The sequence below is a fragment of the Triticum aestivum genome, chromosome 2B (genome assembly GCF_018294505.1).
Source record: "Triticum aestivum cultivar Chinese Spring chromosome 2B, IWGSC CS RefSeq v2.1, whole genome shotgun sequence".
NCBI lineage: Eukaryota > Viridiplantae > Streptophyta > Magnoliopsida > Poales > Poaceae > Triticum > Triticum aestivum.
In genome coordinates, this window is record NC_057798.1 from 16,570,154 (window position 1) to 16,580,477 (window position 10,324).

The following is a 10,324-nucleotide window of genomic DNA, read 5'->3' on the forward strand; positions in this document are numbered from 1 at the left end:
TCGTAACCAACCCCAACTGGGAAGTATATTCTATGCAGACAAAAGTTGCTACGAGAACCAAACACGCTCCTACTGTTGGTCATGCTTTCCTGGTGAGATAAAAGAAAAAGACGTGGGCGTCGGGTGGCTCCATGGCTCTCGTACGGAGATAGAGGGAGACTAGCGAATAGTGCACGGTGGCACGCCGCGCCAAAAGAATTGCTATTTAGTTTTTTTTAATATTTGGTAAGCCGTTTCAAGACTCAATTCGTGGTAAAGTAGTTCATAAAAAAATAGATAATCTAGTTGATACATGAATAAGTGATCTACTTTATGTAGTGATAGTGGGTAATGGAAGTACGAAGCTTTGCTTCTCTTCTTAGACCTAAAATATTGTTGCTGATGTAGTAATAGTGAGATTTACATCTGAATCAAACCACTGCTGCTGGTCCTAAAAGACATATCATCAACAGCCAATCTATTCAAGTCGATCCACCGAAGCAGGCGATACGCTGCAACCATCTGACCGTCCATGAACCAACAAACTGGAAGCAATACTATTACGGGAGAAAAGTCTATGCAGGTGATGACATCCAAGATCACTAAAATATTGTTTAGAGTCTTTAGTCTTTACTATATTCCTATAACTCTGCGTGGAGCAAAGGTACTGAAAGCAAATGCAAATATTTTAATCTTGACTATATTCCTTGAACACATCGTAATTCAGACTCGCTGACGAAGGGAGATGACCAATGCAACCCACCTGATCCTGAGCTGCAAGTTGAGCATGAGCTCGTAGTGCATACGTCAATTACGATGGTCTCCTCCTGCCGCGGGGACACCCACTTGGCGATGTGCGGCGCCGGGGACGGTGGCGGCAGAAGCGCCCCGCTCTCCCCGCCGTCCTCATGCTCCTACGCGCGTCGTCCACTAGGGCGACTCTGGAACGGTAGTGGCAGTGTTTACAAACGTTTAGACGTGGATCACTCTGGCATCAGTTTGGTGCTATGCTAACTCTAATCGATCGATCCGTCTTGCTGCTGCTGATGGTGCCCCAGCGCCAACAACAGCACAGCAAGGACCTGCAGCCCCTCCAGGTCCAGAAACTGACAGAGGTACGTACATCATGTAGTCCACCCTCTGCTTCAAGTTTCGGTGCATTTGGTTTGCAAGTTTTCAGTTTTAATTTGTTTGGTATGAATACAAAAACACACGAAATGAATGAACTCGCATACAGACGCGGTGCTTGTGAAGGTGGAGATGAATCGGAAGCTGTCGATGGTGAAGGTGTGGGAGGAGAACCAGAAGAACAAGTCCGACAACAGGTGCATGCCTCCACTCAAATGAACTTAACTGAACCTGACCGAACTGAATACACAAGAGAATTCTCTGTGCTGCAGGGCTAAGCACAAGATGTCGTGCATCCTATCATGGGAGAACACCAAGAAGGCGGCGGTCCAAGCCAAGCTCCGAACACAATGTCGCAGGTGATGTTGTCGCCTGACTCCCAGATGCAAATCATGCCGTACTTCGGAGCAATTGCTCATCCGGCACACGGAGCTTGCCCGCCCATTGGCCGTCCGATTAACCGAACTGTCGAGCGGCCTCTGCAGAGGCGTGGACTCGGTGGCGCCGACGCCCATGAACCCAGGCAATTCCCTCGCGAACGCGTCACGGGGTCGTGCGCCTTCGGGGACGGCGCCGCTGGAGATGGGCGCGTGGTAGACGCCCTTCTGCTGGACAATGCCGCTCGGGCCGTCTCTCATCCAGAAGCCGATGTAGACGCTGCCGTCGGCCCATCGAAAGGTGCCCTGGCCGCGCGGGCAGCCATCCTCCCAGCCGCCGTCGTAGCGGTTGCCGTTGGCCCAGGCGAGCGCGCCGCGGTAGCCACTCCCCCTATACACGGTCCCGTTGCGCCAGATGTAGCGGCCGGCGCCGTCTTGCAGCCCGGAGCACCACTCGTCACTCGCCGTCTTACTAGTCGCCGTTGACGTAGCTCTTCCTACCGGCGCCGTGCTTAAGGTTCATGGACCAGGAGCCCTTAACTGTCCCCGGCGGCGCCGGTGTAGGTGTCGTCGCCATCCTAGAAGCCGTCCTTGAACTCGCCCTCTAAGGTGACGCCCGGCCCGATGGCCAGGAGAACTTGCCCCGGCTGTGGCCTTGCCGTGCCGCCACTCCACCGCGTACATCCACCCGTTCGTCCACAGGTACATCCCAGCGCCGTGCGGCACGCCGACGCGCCACTGCCCGATGTAGAACTCCTCATTGGGGGAGGCCGCGCTCGACGTACTCCTGGCTGGGGTGGTCGACGCCAGGGGAGGAGGACGCCGAGGAGGAGGAGTGCTTGAGGAAGGAAAGTACATGACCATTGTCCATACTCAGACTTGGTTTAGTTTGGTCAATTGATAGAACACCTTGCAAGCGAGCTCAACACCGGCGTCGCAGGAGGCGGCAAGCGAGGGGCTGGAGCCGGAGCGGGGCGACGAGAGGATACCGGAGGAGGCCAGCGTGTCAACCTAGCCACCCCGTTCACGTACCTGCAGCAGAACAACCATCTCCTGCCAAGTCTCCTCCGACGCCGGGGCGCGTGCTCTTCCTTCTGCCCGCGTTGCTTTTCCAAGAGTATGATGGCATCGTCGCCCCATCCTTCAACGCCAACACCGCCAACGATAAACGGAGGGCCTGGCGCTAGGGGTTGGCCAGCGACCAGGCTGGGGAGGATGGGGCTGCGCACCGCGCTACCATCTCGGCCTCGCTGAGGGGAAACGGAGGGCCTGGCACAGGGGCTGCCGGCGACCAGGTTGGGGGAGGATGAGGCTGCGCACCCGTACAGAGACAGAGGAGAGGGGGCAGCGGCCGCGTAGTGCTGGGTTGGGATAGAGGGTCAGATGATTTCTTGCAGAGACCGTGAACAAACACCAGGCCAATTACTTATAGGCAGCCAAAAGCAAAGAAAAAACAAAGATGAAACCCACTAAAAAAGCCTAGAAGGCAACGTGTCCATCAGTAAACTGGCAGTCAACACGTGTGAGGCAAACGTGGCGACATGCATGACCCATGCAGCAATCACGGGAAATCTAGAAGACCATCAGAAAAGCTCACGTGAACTGGACCAAGACATGTATGCAACGTGCAGTCAAACAAATATTAAAGAGAAAACAAAGGAAGGTCGCTGTAGGATGTACTGCACACACACAGATAACGTGTCGCTCAAACAGCGTAGGTAATTTTTTTTCCAAAAAAAAACAGAAAAATGAAACTCTTACATGCCTAGTATTCTTAGTATGCGTGGATAAGGGAGAAACGCGTGGAGGAGCTGCCCCTAGTAGCGTGAATTGCATTGATAAGGCTCAAACGTGTGGGCATGCTGGATCTATTGCTAAGACGAGGTCAACGTACACAGATATGTACTTGTTTTAGTACTGATGGCGTGCCCGTATATGGTTACTTGTCACGTGAATTTTAGACAAGACGCCACCAGTAACTCGTCTAACCTTTTTCTTATGGATAGACTGGTAGTTAATAGTGATGTATCATATGTCCGCACGCCATTGGTAATCAAGTTACTCTTGTGGAGTGATCATATATAAGCACGCCACCCGTAGTTAGTCCGGTTTATTTTTATTTTTAAATAGACTAGACATGTTACTTGCGACGTGGATTTATGACTGCAGGCCACCAATAAAGCTATAGTGGTGGCGTATGCTATGCCCATGCCACCACTATTTAAAATAAAATAGTTGTGGCGTGGATTGAAACTGGCTCGCCGCCAATTGAAGTTGTGACTAGCCATTTCTCTACTAGTGTAGCAAGTTGACGGTCGAAAATACTTCAACAGTATTGATGGGCTATGAAGTAGGGGTGGAAGACATACCATGTGTATAACCATTAGAATAAAAAGGTGGTTGTGACGCGCGAGGTAGGAAGTTAATTTTGGACTCCACCAAGCCAGTACACCCGATCTCTACTGAGATTTTTAATGTCACCTACGATGATTATGAGCATGCCGAAATTAACGATCACGCCGATCAAGAAATGTCTCGGCCAGAAGATGCTGTCAGTCGAGGATCTCGTCGGAAGATTGAAGGTGTACGGTGTCGGTGTCAAAACCGGCATATCTCGGGTAGGGGGGCCCAAGCTGTATGTCTGAGGACCAATGGTAACTATGGACAAAGGACACGGTGTTTACCCAGGTTCGGGCCCTCTTAATGGAGGTAAAACCCTACTACTGCTTGATTATATTCGAGGGTATAGGGTTACAAGAGTTGATCTACCTCGAGATCGATTCGGCTAACCCTAGATTAGCTAGCCTAGCAATGTTGTGATCCTTCCTCCGATCTATCCTTCGGTTTATATAGACATCGGAGGGGCTTAGGGTTGTACAAAGTCGGTTTTACAAAAAGGAATAACATATCCGGACACATATACTTGCCATCCACGCACAAGGGAGTCCGTACCGGACACAAGAGATAATCTTCTGTCTTGTATCTTGACAGCCCATCAGTCCGGCCCACATAAATAGACCGGACGCCCGAGGACCCCCAGTCCAGGACTCCCACTGTAGCCCCTGAACCAGTCTTCAGTGATGATATATTCGGTGTTCAGATTGTCTTTGGCATTGCAAGGCGGGTTCCTCGAAGAATACACATCAGATTTCCTTTGTAAAAGAATTATATCCGGCTTTTTATGATAAACACAACCCTTAGCCGCGAAGGCAGGATATAAAAAATAAGAATAGTGTCTTTTACTGACAGCCTTTCCGACGAAGCGTCAGACTTGACCCTTCGGCATATCGAACCGTTTTTCTACACCTCGTTTCGTGTTTCGAGGCCACGCCTCATTGGCACGTCCTGTCAAACAGAGATCGTGCCCACTTAGTACGGGATTGTACATCAATGATATTTGGGTAATCCAACCATTTGCGGCACACGCCTTCATTGGGAATGGGCGAGATTCAAGGCATGAGTGGGGGTGGTTGGTATTTTTACTGCCTATAAGAGGGCAATAGATCCACACTTCTTTCCCCACGCCTTCACATCTCCTCGGCCTTCCAATCTCCCAAACACTCTGCGCCTGCAAAGTCTCCGTCTTTCTCACCACCACCACCTCCTCCTCCGACCATGGCCGGAGCTGGCTCCAAAGGCAAGTGAGAGGCCTCCTCTGTGACGGAGAAGGAGATAAAACATCTTCGGAGTGCGGGGTACCTTGCCGCCGATATCAAGCACAGGCTTCGCCCTGAAGGTCAAGTCATTCCTACTCCGGAGCGCGACGAACGGGTCGTCTTCCTTACCCACTTCCTTAGAGGTTTAGGTTTTCCACTCCACCCGTTTGTCCGCGGACTCATGTACTCCACCCGTGTGAGGCTCTCCTCCGCGTCCACCCACACTTCAGCCTATGGCTCAAGGTCTTCAATGTGAAGCCAAAGGTGGTCGACGGGCAGCACACGGACTGCGGCGGAGCTATGATTAGCATGCTGCCGAACACCACATGGCCCAAGGGGTCCTTTGTGGAGACCGTGAAGATCTGGCAACATGAGTGGTTCTACATCACCGAGCCGTGCCGCACTAAGTGGGCGGCCATTCCAGAGTTCAGATCCGGACCCCCCATGAGGCTCACCTCCTGGAACGAGAAGGGCCTCGACTGGGGGTCGCAAACTGAGGTGCTGGCGCTGCAAACGCGCATTACCAATGTGCTAGAGAAGAACGTTGGTATAACCAACGTGGTTCAAATCATGCTCTTCCGCTGCATTCTCCCCTGCCAGCGCCGGGCTGCCCCCATGTGGGAATTCAAGCCGAAGGAGCCGCGGATGCTACAACACTTCCTTAGCACCACACGCGAGGGAATATGGAAGCTGTTTTTCAAGGCGCATAAGAGCAGCTGGCCCATGGAGACCGAGAACATCGGCCTCAACACCACGTATCCGGCCTCTCCAGTAAGTATTCGATATCTCCGAAGACATACCTAGTTTATATATATACATTTGACCTATGGCGAACTCATCAACCCATCTTTCGTTACAGGGCTAGACCAAGAAGTCGGAGCGGATCAAGTGTCCGGCTCCACTGCCCGAAAACCCAGTCACTCCTCAGCTGGAGGAGATGCTGGTCTCGGCGCCTTATCAGTCGCCGGAGAAGAAGGCCAAGAAGGAGAGCAAGGGGCCCAAGAATGGGCCCCACCGCAAAGGCCCTCCGGAAGCTGTGTCCGGAGAGACCGAGCCCGTCTCCTCCCACGAGGAAGACGAAGACAAAGAGGAGGAGGGAGAGGAGGAAGAGGACGTGGAGAGCGACCGCCCCCTCAAGACGAGGAGGGGAAAGAGGACAACCTCCAAGAACCTGGAGGGGGCGACACCGAAGAAGGGGAGGGTGATCCTCTTGGATAGTTCGGACTCGGAGTCCGAACACAGCCCGGAGAGGGCCCAAAGGGAACAGCCCTTGGCCGAAATGTAATTTCAGAAACTTACTCATTTAATTATTGCTTTAATCTACCTCTTTCATGCCCAATCCTTTTATGCTTTTTAGACCTCCGTGCAAGACCCCGATCCCCTCTTCTTTGACGGGGAACTCTCTAGCCCCTGGGGAGGTGGAGAGTGCCGACCCATCTCGCGCCCTTTCTCCCCTGCCATGGAGGGCACTAAGGTGTCATCCCAAAGGCCATCTCATGGCGGGGAGGGGCGGACGAGACCGTACAGAAGGCGCCCGAGGACAACACCTCAGACGTTGTAGAGTGGGGCTTCTAGTGCCCCTAAGTGGCCAGCTGAAGCAGCTGTCCGAGCTGCACAGGGTGGCCAGACTGGCCATGAAGGATGTGATAGTCCGTCTATGGCCGGTCGAGGCCATACCTAGCAGCCACTTCGGCCTCGTGAAGCGGCTAGTGGATGCGATTCCTCAGATCGATACCCTCAAGCGGTCGTCCTGCCTTGAAGGTGCACGGATGGCCTTCGCCCGCCTCAAGGTGCGGTGGGCGAAGATGAAGGCCATCGAAATTGCCACCGCAGGGCCACCTGAAGGCAAAGAGCATCGGCAGCCGGAGAAATACTTGGATGAGGTCCTCGAGGGAGCCCGTATTGTGGAGGGTTAGTGCTCAAAGGACGTCATATTTGAGTAGTTGAGTCCGCTTGTAAGAGTCGTGTAATAAACTCATGGTGTATAATAGTTATGCTCTATGATTAGCTTATCCTCCTATTCTGCTTTTTATATATCTGAAACTTTACCATTCGTCGGCATCAGCCCCCATGTAAATATTATAGGGGTGTTCTGAAACGCATGGCCGCACTTTATCCTACGTCTTGGTCCGATGTAGGAGGTGGCTTGCGAGGTGAACTAGGCAATCGGACTATGCGGTTTTAGTACTTTCACTTAACCATAAGAGTCCATTGGTGGTGCTAAGTACTAGCCCCTTGTTGCGTGAACGGCAATCCGGAGTACGGCGCCTTTGCAACGGGGCTGGCCGAAAACCAAGCCCCTCGTATAACACGACATAAATCGTGAACGATTCATAGTATGACACTAAGTCACCGGATTGCTGACCCGCTCTCACCCATCATGACAGTCAGTTTTCGGCTTTCTCTACTGGGGTACTTAACCGGACGAACCAGAAATACAATCGCAGTAGTTCTCCCTTTACTACCTTAGCCGAACGAGCGGAACGTAAGGTGGCAAACACTGGAGCCAGGCAACCCAACTATAGACCGAAGACATGATTCGGAGTCGATGCATATAATGCAATATCCGGGATGCCGAAGAGTTCCCTATAGGTTTTCAGACTTAAGAATTTTGTGGGGCCGAACACAGCCCCTGGTATGAATACTGTGTCGAACCACGTATGTCAGTCGAACGTAAGGGGGAGCGCAGATGACTAGGAAAAAACCAAAACCCAACCAAAAAGGTGGTAAACATCTACGCCCTTTATATCTTTATTGATACGTTGATGACAGGCAATGTCGTTCAATATTAAGGTCATATTACATGCCCAAAAAAGAAAAGATTTTACATAAGGGGAAGTCTAACACAGGGCCTAAAAATCATAGTTCAGAAAAGAAACTCCAATGATGCCCTGCCGCACGTCTGCGCCTTTTCTCATCAGTAGTGAATCCTTTGAGAGGAGTATTTGATTGTTGAGACGTGCCAGCCTTAAAAGGATCTCATGCGACAACCATCTTGCAAGTAGGGATCTTGATGAACCTGCGTAAAAAAGATATATGTGGCCCAACTATGGTCAAGCCGTGCAATGGACCACTTCCGCAGTGTGCCTCCGGCGCCGCCCAAGGTATTTTTTTAGTGCGTAATTGTGTACGGGCGGTACATAGGCCACAACCTGGTGGGCCGATTGGCGGATGCCGAACTGCTAATCAGTGTTCAGATCCGTTGATTTATCGCTATTATGCCTGGACCGGACTCGTTTGGATATGTCATTGGCTTTATTGGCCGGTGAACCGTTCGGCTTGATAAGGCAGCCATATACTTTGGCTGCAAGGGCCGCGGTGTGCTCTTCAGTATGGAGTGAGCGCTCCATATTACCATTGACTGTAATAACGTCATGAGTTCCAGGCATTTTAAGCTTCAAGTAAGCATAGTACAAGACTGCATTGAAGCGGGCGAAAACGGTTCGTCCGAGCAGTGCATGGTAACCACTGTGGAAGGGGACGATGTCGAAGATTAACTCTTTGCTGCGAAAGTTATCTGGGGAGCCGAATAATACCTCAAGTGTAATTGAGCCCGTACAACAGGCCTCCACTCCTGGTATCACACCTTTAAAAGTAGTGTTACTAGGCTTGATTCATGATGGGTCGATCCCCATTTTGCGTATAGTATCTTGATAGATCAAGTTGAGACTGCTTCTCCGTCCATAAGGACTGTAGTGAGGTGGTATCGGTTAATGATTGGATCAAGAACCAGGGCGGCCGAACCCCCGCGACAGATACTGGTTGGGTGGTCCCTGCGATCAAAGGTGGTCGGACAGGCTGACCATGGGTTACAACTTGGGAGCGACAGGATTATGGCATAGACGTCCTGTAATGCGCGTTTGCGTTCCCTTTTAGGGATATGAGTGACATATATCATGTTCATTGTCTTTACCTCGGGGGGAAACTATTTCTGAACCCCGGTGTTCGGCTGACGGGGCTCGTCATCGTCTTTGCTTGGAGGCCCTTTTCCCTTATGTTCAGTATGAATTTACCGGCCTGTTTGAAGACCCAACAATTCCTGTTGGTGTGATTTGCAGGCTTATCGGGTGTGCCATGAACCTGGCAAGGCCTCTCAAGGATCTTGTCTAAGCTGGATGGCCCGTCCTTGTTGCCTCTGAAAGGTTTCTTCCGCTGACCGGACTTAGGGCCGCTGAATACGGCATTGACTATCGTATCATCTGCGTCATCGTTGTTGTTGTTCACATTTGTTTTTATTGCGGTGAGTTTTACCATTCCTGCCCCGCGCCTTAAAAGTGCTAGGGTCACCTGAGCTGTTCTTCGCCCGCACAGAAGCAGGTCATGAGTGCCGTTAAGGCTGGCATGGTCTTCGGATTTTTCTTCCCAAGGTGTCGGGCGAGCCATTCATCACGGACGCTGTGTTTGAAGGCCGCTAAGGCTTCGAATTCCGGACAGTCTACATCTGGTTCTTTTTAGTTAAGAACCGATTCAAAAGCTTGCGGGCTGATTCGCCCGGCTGCTGAATTATGTGACTCAAGTCGTCGGCATGCAGTGGCCGGACATAAGTGCCCTAAAAGTTGGCCCGGAAAGCATCTTCCAAGTCCTCCCAGGTTCCAATGGAGTTTTCTGGGAGGCTGTTTAGCCAGTGACGTGCTGGTCCTTTCAGCTTTAGAGGAAGATATTTAATGACGTGGAGATCGTCTCCTCGAGCCATGAGAATGTGGAGAAGAAAATCTTCAATCTAGACGGCCGGATCCATCGTTTCATCGTACTGTTTGATGTTTATGTGTTTAAACCCTTCCGGAAATTGATGTTCGATGACCTCGTCCGTGAAGCGTAGGGGGTGTGCGACCCCTCTATATCGCGCAATGTCGCGGCGGAGATCGGCTGACATCTGAGTTCAGTTCTGATCCTGAACATAGTAACGGTCGTCATGCCGGGCTTCATAGCCATTGTCTCGCGCCGGGGCGCGGCCCCTTGATCTGTAGATTGATCTGGTCTGACCAGCTTTATTGGCTAGGTCGTGTTGCAAGTCGTACGTGTATCCCGCGACTGTCGTCTCTCTGCCTCTTCAGCGAGGGGGTGTGGGTTGGTGTTCGGCTTGATATGCCGTTTTGTCCTGTCCACGTGCTGGTCGGTCTGGTTGATCTTCCTGATTGTATTTCGATGGTATTATCTCAAGGGCTTCATCGTCTAATTGAGGCA

At 51.6% G+C, this 10,324-nt stretch overlaps 1 pseudogene; it reads right to left on the reverse strand.

Annotated features, from left to right (window-relative positions):
• Nucleotides 1-385: 385 nt before the first annotated feature.
• On the reverse strand, nt 386-3,077 carry LOC123039988 (phosphatidylinositol 4-phosphate 5-kinase 6-like; annotated as a pseudogene).
• Between the last annotated feature and the right edge of the window lie 7,247 nt (nt 3,078-10,324).